Source organism: Labrus mixtus, chromosome 5, assembly GCF_963584025.1.
Source record: "Labrus mixtus chromosome 5, fLabMix1.1, whole genome shotgun sequence".
NCBI lineage: Eukaryota > Metazoa > Chordata > Actinopteri > Labriformes > Labridae > Labrus > Labrus mixtus.
This window is the reverse complement of record NC_083616.1, coordinates 19,290,583-19,306,989: the sequence shown is the minus strand read 5'-3', so window position 1 is coordinate 19,306,989 and position 16,407 is coordinate 19,290,583.

Sequence of the window (16,407 nt, the reverse complement as noted above, 5' to 3'; positions counted from 1 at the left end):
ATTACAATATACAATTTACTAATGCAATTAACAACTTAATAAAGTGTGCACATGAAATAAAACAAACATTTGAAGTGTCTAATCCCAGTCTTTTTCGTTGGGGCTCAATCCAGGTGTGTGTTTCTGTTTAATCTGTGCTTCTGCTCTATGAAGTAGCGAAGGAAGGATGGGCTCACTATCCAGTTAGCTGCTCTCAGTTCTATGGTGGATGCTCTTGTCGACGGATGGTCTTCTGGATGAGCCCAAAATCCGCCTTTTACCAAAACCTGACCTACAGACAGGTCACACCACCCCTATAAAGATAAACATGCACGTCAGCATCAACACAGGCTTCATCTCAATTTAAGCACTTTGCATTTAACACCAATTATTAAAATAACATCTGTTTTTATTGCCTGGGTTTTGTTGACCTGAGGGCGTACAACCCCATTGAAGATGACGTGGCCTAGGTACTTCGATAGGATGACAGTCAGCCCGGCAGAATGAAGGCAATCCAAGACAGCTTGCAGGTGTTCCTCCCATGTGTTACTGTAAATGACAATGTCATCTAGATATGCTGCAACAAAACCAGAGAAATAACAAATTACCTGGTCCATGAGTCTCTGGAAAGTTGCTGGAGCGCTGTGAAACTCAAATGGTATTACTGTGAAATGGAAAGGGCCCCATGGTGTCCTGAAGGCTGTCAGCTCCTGTGACCGATCAGTGGGAGGAATCTGCCAATAACCCTTGCAGAGATCTATTGTGGTCAAGTATTATGCCTTTCAAGCAGTTCATACATTATTGGTGTTGGATAGGAATCAAAGAGAGAAAATAAATTCAGGTACCTGAAATCAATGCAGAACCTAATGCTTCCATCCTTCTTTGGTACAAGCACCATTGGGTTACACCACTAGCTCTTTGAAGCCTCGATGATCCCAAGGGAAGGCATCAGGTTAACCTCCCTCCTCAGTGAGGCCAGCAGGCGCTCAGGGATCCTTTAACTTAATCTTCTCACAGAAGCACCTTCTCTAACAACAATGTCATGTTCAACAATATTTGTTCTCCCAGGATTCTCCTGGAAAACATCTGAATTACAGATAGATCTCACCTGAATCCGTTGGCCGCCTGATTGGTTACTGAGATCATGGTCTACCAGGTCACTAGAGAGGTAAGTATTGCTCATCCACTTATTAGCATCACTTCTGTTTTTCTTTCAGGTCGCTGCACCCACTCTTAAGAGATTTATGCGAAGTACCCTACTGGAGTGTGAGTGCCTTGGTGTGGGTACCTGGTTGACCCAAGTTTCTTTAGGATTTTGAACGGTCCTTGCCATTTAGCATTTAGCCCTGTCCAGGGTCGAATAATCTCTGCCTGGCTGGCTTGTCGTACCAGGACTTCTGTTGCTGCTGAGCGTCCGCCACGTGCGATTGGGCCAGCTCACCCATTTTCTCCAGCCGCTCTCTCATCTGGATGACATAGGATACAACGTTAACAGATCCCACCCTCACCTTGCCCCCTCCCAGATCTCTCTCAACAGTGCCAACGACCCCCAAACTTCATGTCTATATTAAAGTTCAAAAGGAGAGAAACCAGTGGAGGATTGGGCAGGAGGTATGGCAGCCATTGATCCCAGTCTGTACCAGTGTTGTTTACCAACTTCCGGAGCATCTGTTTCAGGGTCTGGTTAAAGCGCTCTGTTAGCTCATCCGTTTGAGGAGCATATGGTGTAGTCCTGAGGCTCCTGATACCCAGTAACTGGTACACCTGTTTCAGCAGAGTAGACAAAGTTAGTTCCCTGATCAGTTAATATTTCACAAGGGAAGCCCACCCTTGAAAAGAACTGTATCAAACAGAAAGCATGGATGGATTTTAGTGGAAAGACTTCTGGATACTTGGTAGCAAAGTCTGTTATAACCAGGATATAACAGTTCCCTGCTTTGCTTCTCGCTACAGCACCAAAAATATCCATCCCAAGGCGCTCAAATGGGGTGCCAATAATGGGTAGTGTTTTAAGTTGAGCTCTGGGGGGTGTTTTAGCAGATGTTATTTGGCACTGAGGGCAACTTTCACAAACCTGAGCAACATATCTGCGCAGGCCAGGCCAGTGGAAATGTTTTTTTAAAGTGCCCCAAGGCAAGTATGGCGTTTCTAGCTGCTTGGGGAACCACTAGCTGCAACGCTGACTCTTGTTGACGATAGAGGATGCCATTTTGCAGGATATTCTCAATTCTCTCAATTTCTTGTGCCTTCTGTCTGCGGGTTTTCCGAGAATTCCCAGGTGTGGTCTCCAACTCCTCATTGAAAAGGAGCTCATTGGATTGCATGGCCTGCATTCTGTTAACCACAGCATTACACTGTCTGCTTTGTTCTGGCTCCAACAAATCAAAAAGAACTGGTAGGTCTCTTTCTAGAACAGCATCAAAAGGCAGATTATCAGCAACCCCAGTGTTCAAAAGGTAAGTTTGACCTTTTACCTTAATGTAGATGTCAGCTGTTGGATAAGGCTTCTCATCTCCATGAACACAACAGATAAGGATGGTGTCACTGCTGCTGACAATGTTGGGTGGTACAAACTTCCTGTGTACCAGTGTCTGTACAGAGTCAAGCAAGGCCCTAAGAATGGTTCCATTAACTTCAATGTTTTGAATTTTAATATAGAAATCATTTTTAAGCACATTTGTATCACCTTAGCCGAGATGAGTTTAGTATGGCCTTCAAGTCCACATAGATAAAAAAAAAAGCTTTTTGCTAGAGGGTTTGTTGGCATGCTAGCTGGCTGGCCCCTCCCACATGGGAGGCTTACCCGCACCGGATGCTTCCCCCTGTTGGAACTGTTGGGCTGGTTTGTGGCTGTCCATTGTCATCCTCCATGCATTGTAGCTCCATGGTTGACCCTTTTTCCGTGCAGCCACAAAGACATCGGCCAGCTTGGTAGCCCCCGTTGCTGAATCTGTGTCATGGTCTTTGATCAATACCTGAAGCTCAGGGGACAACATTCTCAAATATTGTTGTAGGATGATTATTTCACTAACTTCTTGGATGCTTTTACCTTTTGGCTGGATCCATTTCCCAAAGAGCATCACATACAACTCTTTAGGGCTCTCATCAGGGTTGATGTCCAGGGAGCGGAATCTTTGCCTGTAAGTCTCAGGATTGATGTAATTTTTACCAAGAATGGCAGACTTTACCCATTGATAATTAAGAGAGTCATCAATGTCCATATGCACATAAGTACCTCTAGTTTACAAACCAAATTATAATAACTAGGCCTATAAAAGAGGTCAGCTTAATATAACTTTAAATCAACAAGATGTCAACTAAGGTATGGACTCAAAAAACAGACCTGATGTCTGAATGAAGGTTTCCATTTCTTCACAGACCACCAGAAACTGTCCGTCCAGGTAAACATCAGTGCGTCCACTTCAGTTTCTGAAATGCAAAGTATGTGACTCATCAGAATCCTATAGAATCAGTTAAAATAATTATTTTCATTTGACCTGGCGCTTTGCATTGTGGGAAACAGTCAGCGAAGACTGGTCTGATGATCTACTGAATATTTTGCCAGAGAAATCAGTAAGTACTCAAGTATAGTAGATGTTTCAAAAACAGCCTGAGAATTTGTTGAACCTTCTTTCTGATACAGGCCCCTGACAGATAGCAAACAGTGAGTCAGAGACGAGAGGAACTTACTGAGATGACCAGAAGCAGCAGGATGGTTTGATAACTCTGATCAAAACACGATAACCATTTTATCAGCAACAACAATACTCCAGTTTGAACCACTGGAGGAGAAGAGACTGGGATCTGTCTGTATCTGAAAAAAGCAGTTCCACACTTACAAATTGGCACACTAGTGTTCACATTGATTGGACAGAAAAAGTTTGAGTCCCTGCAGACCAAAGGAATTTTCCACATCACTAGATACATGGAAAGAAATGTAAATCTCAATGTTTGTAAAGTAGTTAGCACAACTGGCTAGGAAGGTTGTAGAAAGGCAACTCAGCAGATGAAGATTTTTCAAGAGGTGAGTATTTATTTACACTGTAAGCCCGGATGAGTTGAATTTACTTAGAAAATGTGAGGAAACCGGTTGCCCTAAAAAATTTAAGTGATGTATAATGAAAACTTGAGTGAATTTAACTTAGGTTTTTAAGTACAACAAACTAAATGCCAAGTTGATTTAACTTAAAATCTTATGCAATGTCAATTGCTTTGCATAATTATTACAATTATGTTAAGACCATTGTACTAAATTACAAGTTGATTTAACTTTGATATTAAAGTCCTCTTAATATTTTCAAAATGTGTACAATTTTAAATTCTGTTTTTAATTTGTTGCAGTAGAACATTTTAATTAACAATAAAAGCAAATAACAAAATTACATTCTTATTCTGCTTTATTTCAGAAGTTTTAACTTCAAACAACATGAGAAGTCAAGGAAAATAATGCCTTGCTTTACAAATCTCTGCAAGTTTTTCCAACCTTTCTCTTTATGACAGTTACCGGTATTTACAAAAATTCTTAACAACCGTACCCTACGTTCGCAATACTAACAGCATGGGATTACTGTACTTAATGCTAGGACTGAGTAAATATAGAATCTTGATATTAAGCAACCTCTTTTCACGATATCTGTGCCAATGCCATCCAGCATAAAGTGCAAACAGTGCACAGACATGTTGAAATGCAAAAATAAAAATGCACCTGATATCTGGAACTGTAGCATAACTACTTGGAATCCCGTTTTACAGTACAAGCTGATTTTTCAGAGTCTGAATTTTGGGTGCCAGCTCACTTTTACCCAGGTTGAGCATCACCTGCTGGACAAAAATAAGGTGTTTTTCATGTACTTGGGATAGTCCAGGTGCAGTCCAAAAAGGACACAGAAGGCCTGAGGAATGTTAGCCAGCTCATCCATCAACACACCTTCCAAAATGATCCCCACTCTGGATGGGTTCAGCTGAGGATTTTCTTCATCAATGAAGACGATTCCCACTGGAATTTGACTGTATGAGTCCTTGTCAGTTGCGTCCTACAAGAGAGAGAAACAGATTTAAAATTACCTTCAGATGTTAAGAATGAAAAGCCTCATCAAAAATAAACCGTACACTGAAAGTAATTATTGATAGTAGAGGTCTTAATCGGCGTTGATAGGACATTTTACCATCTCACTGCAGCAGCGGAATCTGGCTCCAATAGTGGCCAATGGCGGCTTTTTCCTCCCTCAAACTATCAGAATTATATCGGCCTTAAAAAAAACATGTGTCGGTCAACCTCTAATTGAAAGGACAATAACATTGGTCTTAAATAAACTGCAATATTTGGATCTGTGCTTACAAGTACTTATTGCAAAAGGAGAGTTTACCCACTGTTCCAGCCCATTTGTTTAATGTGGAGTACGCTTTTGATAAAGATGGTGCACTAGTTAAAGTCTGTGACATATTCTACAGATATAGACATTAAAACTGTAGTGGCATGCTGTTATGTTGATTTGACTGTCAACAGATTGCTTTCAGGTATATTTTTGCAAATAAAATAGGAGAAACTCAGAATCCGTAGACAATGGTCCTCTGCAGCCTGGCATGAGCCGCTGCTCGCGGCTGCTTTTTAAATGGGTGCTGAAAAGAATAGCAAGGCACACTACAACCTGGCCACAAGTGCTTCCTTTTTATTTGTACAGCCAAAGTAAAATATTTAACATTCATTTAGCCCATTTTTTAAAGATGTTTATAGTCTTTTCAGTTTATGTCATGCTATTAACCAATAATGCAGATATTGAGATTGTTTAGTAAAATTTGTTTAGCCAAAAGATAGAAGTACAAGTATTTGAAACACTGAAAAAGTTAGTAGCATATGATTTTAATTAAAGGTTCAAAATTAAAATGGAAAAAAGAAAATGCAGCTGAAACATTTAAATCAAATTCATTTACTTACGAAGCATGTCTTGAAGAAGGCGCAAGGATCATCTCCCAATATGACCGGCAGTCCCCGAAGACAAAGGCACCTGATGTCTGTTGGCTCCATGGTCTGGAAGATAGTGGGCATAGAAAACAACACACAGTTCTTATCAAACAAATTCCCAAACTTTCCAACAAGTTATGACAAAAATGTCTAATTTTCAAGACTGGAAAGTACAAGAGAGGACATGACAAAATGGCATGAAAGGAGAGAGGACAGGAGAAAAGATGAGAGAATGAGACAAGACAAGAGCTGAGAGAGGAGCAAATGATGAGAGTAGAGAATGGGAGAGAACAGTAGCGTTCAGGACAGAGACTGAGAGAAAGGAACGATAAAGGCAAAGGGGAGAAACTTAGATTGTGGGAAGACAGGGAGAAGACTGATGTAGACAACTCAACTCACCTTTGTCTGAAAAAGTCATCTTTCGTATGTCTCCCTCACAGACAATAACCCTCATGGTTAATTTCTGTTGCACGGCCATCTGGGGAAAAAGCATGGACAGGTATTTAGCAAATAACAAATCTTCTCAGTGTCACCATAGATTCTCCTTGTACCCTGTACACTGATAACGGGAGGACATCAATTAACTCTGACAGCTTGACCACACACATACAGGTGACATCATTACAGTGAAGTTGGTAAGATCTTAAGTACTTACAGAACCATGCTGTCATTTTGTGGCAGACAAACAGAATTTCTGCATTAGCTGCAACAATCTTTTAAATCTGGGCAAATTCAGGGAGACCTGAGCATGAGCCAGCAGTTAGCCAGCTGCATGAGATTAACATTAAATAGCCATATAGTTGTTCAGTTTATTTAACCTTAACTGCGCCTATTTCAATCAATGGCCATCTCAAAATACAACGTGTTCGCTAAAGTTAACTTAACAGCACTCATCAGATTCATTAGACCGCTGTACAACAGCCGGGCCATCGCCACAATCTCTCTTCCGCTGGAATAGTACTGTGAAGCCCGCCTCGTATCCTTCTGTGTCGCCGGTCCCCTCAGTTGTTCAATGTGAAGCGGTGTCCGCCACACGACAGTAACAAAAACAGGGCAGTTAGTTAACAGGTAGCTAGCAGGGGAATGATGTCTCGTTTTCACTGCTCACAAACAGCCACCCGGGTACGAAAAGTGGCGAGGTACAGCTAATAGTCAGCCTAGGTAAGAGGTGAAAAATGTCTGGCAAACTGGTGAACGTTTAAACAGTTTCAATTTCTCCCAAACAGCCTCTCCTACAATGAGAAAAGTAACGCTAGCTAAAAGGTAGCTAGCAGGTGAAAATGTCTATGTTAACTGTGAAAACAAGGTTTCCACTGCTGTCAGAGTTAAAACAAATCTCACTCCTCACCAATAGCCCCTCAAATTGACACACTCATAATAATAAAGAGAAAACAGCGTTACCTGACTTAACGGTCCGGAAGACGAAGTTGCAGCAAAGATGCCCGTTACCTGCAACCTAAAATTTCAAATGGCGCTCCTTCACAACGCAAATGACATGAAGAGGCGTGGTTACGACTAAAACTTAGTCTTTTAAGGCCATTTAACTTAAAGTTATTCACACATTCAACTATGTCTACAAATTAGTAGAACAAACTTAGCATTTTATAGTAATGCAATCAAACTTAAATAATTTATGTACATTGTAATTAAATCGTTTAATTAGATATAAAGTCTGGTCTTACAGTGTACAGTAGTGATGTTACTAAGCGTAACATCACTACTGTACACTGTAAGACCGAGGCTTTGAAGCGTGTGTCGAGTAGGAGGGGCATTTTTAGCCGAGGCCCCGTATCGAGGCTTGTGTCATTTTCAGAGAAGCGCGTCATCGATGACAAACGAGGCCTCACTTCGAGTAGAACTACGTCATTGATTTGTTTGTGGTTCGGGTTGTGGATAAAAGGAACCGAAACCCACTTGTCATGTCTCCTTGTGAGTTTGCGTTAGTTGGTTGTTGAGAGTTGGAGTTTTGGTTCTATTTTTTTCGAGAAATGGAGCCTGCGAGAAAGAGGAAAACGTCTCCTGTTTGGGAGCATTTTGAGTTAACAAAACATCTGTTTAGCGGTTCCAGGAACCGAACCCAAGCCTCTATGTCAAAGCGGCGCTGCCATAATCATTATGCCACAAAGCTTTCATGTATTGCTATGCCGAATCGCTTCAATTAGTTGTTACTATTTCTGTCACGATCATCATTATCTGTGTTCATTATCGATGGCTTATTATTTTGATTTGAAGGTGAAGTGCTTGGTGTGCTTTAAGGAGCTTTCTTTCAATCTTCCTTTTTTCCTTGACTTGTAGTTAACATAGATCCTCAAACTTCTAACAATAGATTTATATATATTGTTGTTTCATAGACTATATCTTGAAGAATGAGGCCTCGAGTAATGAATCTATTTGCGATACAATTGGCTGGAAAGCCTCATTACTTCACAAAGCTTCATTTTGCCATCACTAGTGTACAGTGATTAAACCAACACGTGTTAACTTAACAAAACAACAAAAGTTAAATGTAAATAAGGCAACTTTCTTCATGATTAAATCAGACTACGAAACATATTAAAGGCAGCACATCCTCACTTCTCCGCATGCAAGAGCACGCGTCTCCTGTCTTTATAGATGGCCCCATTAACAAAATGGCCGCAGCTGGGTGCAGCACAACTCAAGTAGTGGGTTTACACTTTTCTCTTAAAGCAAAGAAATCTGCATAAACCCTTAAATTAACCTCAGATCATTTACTCAACTAAATGAAATTTAACTAATTAAATTATATTCTACCAGTAACTCAAACATGAAAGAAATAATTAGAAAGAAAACATTTCTCAGAAATAAAATCCCTTCAAAATGGTCTGCCCCAGTGATGTCAGCGATGACATCATCAATCTGATAAATACCCAGGAAGTGCTGGGCTATCCCTTTTTTAGCTGCATGGAACCACATGGGAAACTGAACAAAAGAACAAACAGAGGTAAGTATGGATAAGACAATCAATAATATTTTGCAGTTCCAGAAGCTAAATAAAAATTACTGAACTAAGTCAAGACTGTGTGTTTGCTGTAAGTTAATTTATACTTGATACTGATGAGAACTGTAACTTATTGCTAACACAAACAATGCTACAATGTTACACAAGCAAAAATAAATTAAAGCTAAATAAACAACTGTAATTAATGATGTGATTTGATACTAAATAAAGACTTAAGTGACAAGTGGTGAATAAGAGAAGAGCTTCTCACCCACTTTGTCACAATGTTATGTCAAGTTTTCTATGCGCTGATTCAGCTGACTGTGAACTCCCCTAAGTGTTACCACAAGGCTAGGGTTGCAGGAAGAGAGAAACCCTGAGGTCTTAATGGGCGCTGCCATATTTTGTGTCTGTGCTCAGTTCGCTCAGAGTGAAGGGGGGATCTGCCGGCTAAAAATTTTGTTTCTCAGAGTATTACAAACAATTTTCAGCTATATCTATTTTTTCTGTCTTTTGTAAATCTACAGACACTGAGGACGACATAACAAAGCATATGAACGTCAGCATCCTCCTGGTGATTGATGAGGTCGTCCTGGAGCATCAGATCAAGCAGCATGGCATGAAGGACTATTGGTAGCATATGTAGCTATACTCATGGGTCTGCTGTATGCCATGTTAATTCTTCTTTGTAAAGCTGTGATGTCGCGAGTTTTCTGAAAGCTTCCGAGAAATATTATTATATTCATGTTATTTAGTCTTATTTGTATTAAGGTCTCGTAAGTGACTTATTACCTGTTATTAATGCTTATTACAAGCACCTTAATATAAATTGTTACCTAATGTAGTATAGATGTCCATACTTAATCACATCATTTCACACCAAATAACCCATATTTGCCATTCAGTATATTTACAGAGCTGAACTCTATTTTTTTTTTATACAAAAGCTTTAAAACAGCAACAAAGAGCACATCAATTATTTGCGTATGTTAATGTTAGCTAACTAATATTAATATTAAGCTAACAGAAATGTTAGCTAAAATTTAGCAGAATTTTAAACTTGCCTTTTGTAACTTAAAGGCTTTCTGTGATTTTGCACACTTAAATATAATATAAATCAAGTATATCCTCTGAAAATAACTGAGTAATGACCGTCTACAATGGGTGTAACACCCAAGTCCCACTGTCTGTGATGTTTTCCGAGTCATATTTTCAGTTCTTTTATATCGCCGGGACGGCACCTGACTCCTCACGTATAAAAGTTATTTAACTGAGGGTCTAGAGAAAAGAAGAATAACATACTGTACTCACTGATTAACTGGGTTTCTAGATCACTCTCTTTTCAGGTAAATTTACATGCAGTGTGAAGAAATGAGCATAATGAAGATCGCTAGCATTAGCATGCTAACACAACAATGCACCGCAAGTTGTTTTGGTTTCATGCTGGTGCTCAAGGGCGACATCTGCTGGATCAAAAAATCGCATGTAGAGCCTTTAAGGTCATCTGATGAGAAAGCAAGTATGTCAATTCACCTTCAAATACAGCTTTTAGATGTACCTGTTCAGCAAGCTGTGCTGCCTCTCTCTCTATACCACTATTGAGACCTATTTGGTTGCAGCACGTGGCTGTTCAACAATGAGAATGGTTTCGCTCGAGGTTTCTGCCTGTTAACAGTCGATTTTTTTCTTTCCTTGTTTTGCTCCTGAATGTGTGGACCCTTGAAATAAAAATCAAATGAGATAATTTAATAAATCTTAAGCAAAGACTATGTTCTAAAACATTTCCCTTTGCAATGTTCCCTGATATAACTTAGTTTATTTCCATCATATAAATAAAAAATGACTGATTGATTGTAATAATAAACTGTCAGATCCCTAAAGTCCCCTTCAGCTGGATCAAATGAGCCTTTGTGTTCGGACTGTGTTATTCTTAACTGAACCAAGCGAAACGATCATAATTCACAAAGAAGGGCAGGCCTCACACTTCATCAAACCTAAGCTTCTATTTAAAATAAAAAGAAAAGGCTGGGAATGCATTCATAATCTCAATTCTGTAGTTATACACTACTACTAAAAGATACAGGCTATTCCGACATGTGGGCAGTGTGAGTACATTTTACCAGTATCCCACCAGTACAGCTCTTCTGCTCAACTAGAAAGCTAAATAAAGTTACTGACCATTACAAATGCTTTAGGTTTTCATGTTATTGTTTTAGTGTTTTTTTAAGGGAAACTGTTTAAAGGGTTTATGTCTAAGAGTATTGTGACTCAGTAAAACAAAAATCGTTTAGATAAATTACAAATGCATGGATAAAAAACACTGAAAATACGTTTGAACTAAATAGGGAACATGATCAATATTCCTGTGTTGGAATATCTTTTAAGTGAGAGGTTTAAAACAATGTAGTTCCATTATGGTTATGTTTTAATACTACAAACATAAAGCCTGGATTTGAATAGAGTAGTACAAAAGGTAATGATATTGTGCTTTACATAGACATGTTGTCATTTGTACATTACATCTAAAAGCAGGCTCAGTTGAAACACTGTCCCAGTTCAGAGATCCTCTGAAGGATTTGGCCAACGATGCTGACCTAAAGCTGTTTTCACATATGCACTCCTGAAAATGTCTAGAGAACTTCAGGAGGACTACCGATAAAATCCTCCTGATTGGGTTGTTACCACATGCACCTCACAGCGAACCATGTGTAGCTCCAGAGAATCACAATGTGAACAAAACAGCAGACAAGAACATACTGGGGAACAGAAAATGAAGGGGGGGGGGGGGGGGGGGGGCTGGCAGCAAAAACTAAGGGTGAATTTAGAGGGAAAATGTGTCTGTTTGTGTTCACACATACAGCTCAACCCAAAAACTTCAGGAGTTTTTCAGGGGTTTTGTGTGAGTGTGAACAAGGCTTAAGATGTGCTTACTCCTATATTAGACTGAGGCTATACCTAATGCTGTGTTCTGTTGCCCTCCTAACTTGTAAAGTCAAAACTCCCAGTTTCTAGTTTCTAACAAAGAGGTTTCCAGGATAGCCTCCGGTAGCGGACAAAGTGTATATGTTTTCTAAAATGTAATAGATACAATATCTGAGAATTAAGATTTCATACTTTTGTATAACAAAAAAAAACATCAAATAAATGTAGGAGGTTTTTTAACTTGTGGAAACTGTCAAACATTTGGAAACAACACAAAGAAGTTGATTGTATAAAGGTTCCACTTTTTTTTATTATTGTTTTCCTTACCCATACTTTGTCTAGCGTTATTATTTTTGTAACATGCATTTCCACCACAGTTTGGTGGTGCACAAAGAAGTTGATTGTATAAAGGTTCCACTTTTTTTTATTATTGTTTTCCTTATCCATACTTTGTCTAGCGTTATTATTTTGTAACATGCATTTCCACCACAGTCTCAGTGCAGGGGTAGCTGCCTGACAATCACCAAACTTTGACAGTCTCTTCCTCTTAAAACATCTGCTGCACATCTTTCAAGGCTTTATATTGCTGTTGATCTTGATGGTGTTTTGGGTCGAACTCTTGTATGAAGGAAAAGGGGGACAACACGTTACATGATATTTTACTACAAATGCCTGACAAATCTTTCTGGTTTTCAAAGGTTGCCATCACAACACACACAAAATTGATTAAAAAGGAGAAACAGGGCTTTTGTCCTACACAAAAGGATACACACAAAAGTAAGATGTTCTAGGATAATTGTTAAAAACAAGGTATATTAACAGGGAGAATAGTAGACGTTATGAAACCTTCCCCCACCCAATATCCTGAGCTTATATTGGCTTAAGGTTGTATCTACTGTCCGTGTCATTCCAACTAAGTCTGACGTTGTAGGATTTGGACTCGCAGGCAGATCCATTTATTTAACCTGTTGGATATCTCTCAGGGTCTGCTCTGTATCAGCCAATCTCTCAGATCTTCGGTCCTCAGACACTAAACTGATACATGTCTGTGCAGACTAGAGAAATGTCTGTTTTATGTTGTCTCTAGTTTTGAAGATTCTTTTCTTGAACTTTGAACTTCAGATACCAAGATTATTCCACTGTTTACCTATGGGAAAATCCTATAATCCAACCTTTGTCCCCTCATCACCTCCTGTCTTATTTCCTTTAGGAATTATGGCTGATCAATAAACCAACAGGGAGATTTAACAGCACTAACATGCAGTCGAGTGGAGCTGATCAGCTCATTCTAGGTCAGAGGTTTGAAACAGTCGGACCAGTGCAATGTTTTTTTTGGATGCTTAGCCACAATGATGCTCTGGAAATGGTTTGTTTGTTTTCACCAAATTAACTTCTAAACCCTCACACCACAGCCTAGGGATGTCCTCTCTGTTTCACTTTTTTTCCCTTAACAATACAAAACCTTGTAAGGTGTTGTAATATTTTGCCACCTGTTTGTGGTTAATTCTGTAATAAAAATCAACTAGTCCCCAAATGTTCAGTCTGAAATAAAAATCCAAATGTCCCCAAAGGTGATGGAGCTACACAGCCTGTTGTATTTCCAGAAAGAACTCATGTTTAACGGCAAGGTTACGCTAACAATACTGGCACATTATACCACCCTTAATTCTCCACATGGTTTGTCAATGCAAAAGAGTAACTAATGAAAAGGAAAATTTGGATTAACTTTTTTTTAAATGTCAATTGGATATTGAATGAAAACAATAACACTCTATTATTTCATTCAATTCATTAATGTTTAAATACATTTAAAAAGTGATACCATTTTTTTATTTTAATCAAATCTGAACTCTATAGTGGCCTTTTAAACTAGGTTTAAAACAATGGATTACGCAATAAGATACTAGAAGTTCAATAAAATAGGGATGCATTTCAAAACAATTGTCAAACACCAGACAAATCTGCTAACGTCACAGAGCAATACAATCACACTAATACTTGTTTACAACGGGTGGATTTCCATTGTTGAAAAGTACTTGGTGTTTGTGTGTATATGTGTGTGTGTGTGTGTGTGTGTGTGTGTCTGAAAAGGGAAATTGCTTTTGTCGGCAGTCTGACCTCTCCCTGGTTCAATTCATTTCAAAGATTTGTCATCTCCGTACAGACTGCAAAGAGTTTTGGGGTTTGTGTTAAACCCTATTGTACTCAGCCCAGTGGTACATGATGTACACACACACACACACACACACACACACACACACACACACTGAGACACACACTTTTAGGCATTGGATTTATTCAACAGTCAGCTTAATCATCAGAGGCTGCAGTGGGCAGGTTAGGGTCATTATTCCAATTGTTAGCTAAAATAATTTGTCTAAATGGCTGTTTCACCCACTTAATTTGTATTTTCCCATAGAAGGGCATACCTTCCTATATGTACTTTTATTATCTTTTTTTTGCTGACATTGTGTTGCACCAGGATAAAACTTCATCTCAGGAGAGTGCAGAGTGGATGTGTCTGGAAATAGAACTGTCTGTGTGCTCGGTGCCCTCAGTGAGTGCAAGAGCCCATGTAGTGCTGACTGCTGACATTTTTTTTCTTTCCAGAGGGAAAAACACCTCTGATATTTGGGGTTAGAGGAATGAATAATTGATCTGTTATTAGTTCTGGTTTGTTTGATAATGCAAAATAAAAAGGAAAGCGGGAGTGCTTTTTGAACATAACAAAGTTCACATCACTTGTTCATCTGATAAAGCTGTTTAACAGGACAGGGACCTGTTATCTATTGGGCCTGTGATGATTTTGATGCTCAGTCATGTCTGCCACCGCAGCTATTAGATAATTCATAAATCAGAGTGTCCCATTTAAGCTGACCTATACCTTAGAGTCTGCTGCTTAGAGTTGTGCAGTAGTGGTTTAACAGTTGGTAAAGCTAAATCTTGAAAACCTAAAGTCTCAACTTGGAATAACAACTAAGAATAAATCTGTTTGCTGAGAACCTTTCCATGAACAACCGCATGAAGAATATACATGTTTTTAACCGAACTCATTTCTAAAGGAAAAAAAGACTTAACATACAAGATCACCCAAAAGACTTTTTGTTTTTATTTACGAAAAAATAAGCTACTTTCAAGTCGTGTTAAAACAGACCAGATGTATGTGTTTGTGTGTGTTTGTGTGTGTGTGTGTGTGTGTGTGTGTGTGTGTGTGTGTGTGTGTGTGTGTGTGTGCTTGTGCATGTCTTAAAACGTCTTGTATATAGTTCTAATAGTTCTTAAATTTAATACATTTCCACCAGCTCAGATAAGAGTAGGTGGTTTGGGGCACATTACATAACATTACCATTATCATCAGATTTGGCTGGTTTAGCTCTTGGTACATGTTTATTTAGGACCCATCAAAGGGTCAAGTTTTTCTTGGAAAAATGGTTTGTTGGAAAATAGGCTAAAAACAGATATGTCATTGTCCTAATGTAGGCTGTGCAGAAAATTGTATGTACTATAGTCAATCTTACTGATCTTTAAATCTGCACATTTCCATAATAAATCTAGCCTTTTTATATCTCAGAACTCATCCGCCACATATTTGGGATTAGGAGATAAAGATGATTTGGTGTCGTCATGCAAGGGTTCTAAGTAGCCACCCATGTTCCCAGAAACAACATGACGCAGACATTTCTCAACAGTTTGGTCCTTTTATACACTAACCAAAATACAAGAATATCCAGTCTTATTTATGAATAAGTGTCCTCATCATTTTAACTGATTGCTGAATCTGACTGCAACTACTTCTCTGACTGTAACCCATATTTTCCCACACCAGAGTAGGGAGTGATTACAATAGCTAGTCCCTTTTGATATTGCCATATCAAGGAAGGAATTTTACGATTTCATTTACTCTTTGTTTATCTGAAAGTGGATCCTAATTGTTGTTTATCTGCAGCCATGACAAAAAGCCTCTTTTCTCCAGGGTTGTGTTGACCTCCATTATCTATTGATAATACACTTGATTGTTAGGTATACTGTATACCAAATAATACAACCCCACTTAAAAAAATCTAAATATCCCTTTAATAGGCATTAGGAAGAGTGTTTCAATTACACAGGTGAAGACAATTAAGGTGTGCCACGTCACAGTGGAGGGAAACACACAATGGCAGGAAATTAAACTCCAGGGCGAAAAACTACAAAATACAACAGGAAACACTGAAGATAAGACTAAGAAATAAAACAGAACAAGAACAAGGGCAACAGGAGATGGCAAGAGATGACAGGAGATGACAAGAGATGACAAGATATGAGGCAAATGATTACTTAATACAAAAAAAAATCCACTCACAGGGAAATTCAGAAAACACGGGGAAGGAAAAAACAAAATAAAACAGGAGACATAAAGAACTAAACTTGAAAAAATACAAAAACAAAATAGAAACAAGGGAAACAAGCAACACCTGGGAAGAACCAGAGGAAAGGAAATCTGAAACACTGAAATAAACAAAATACAAAACTAAACAAGAACATATCATGACACTTTCTTCACAGAGGCTATGCAATGTATCAGTGCACACTGCGCAGCATGCTA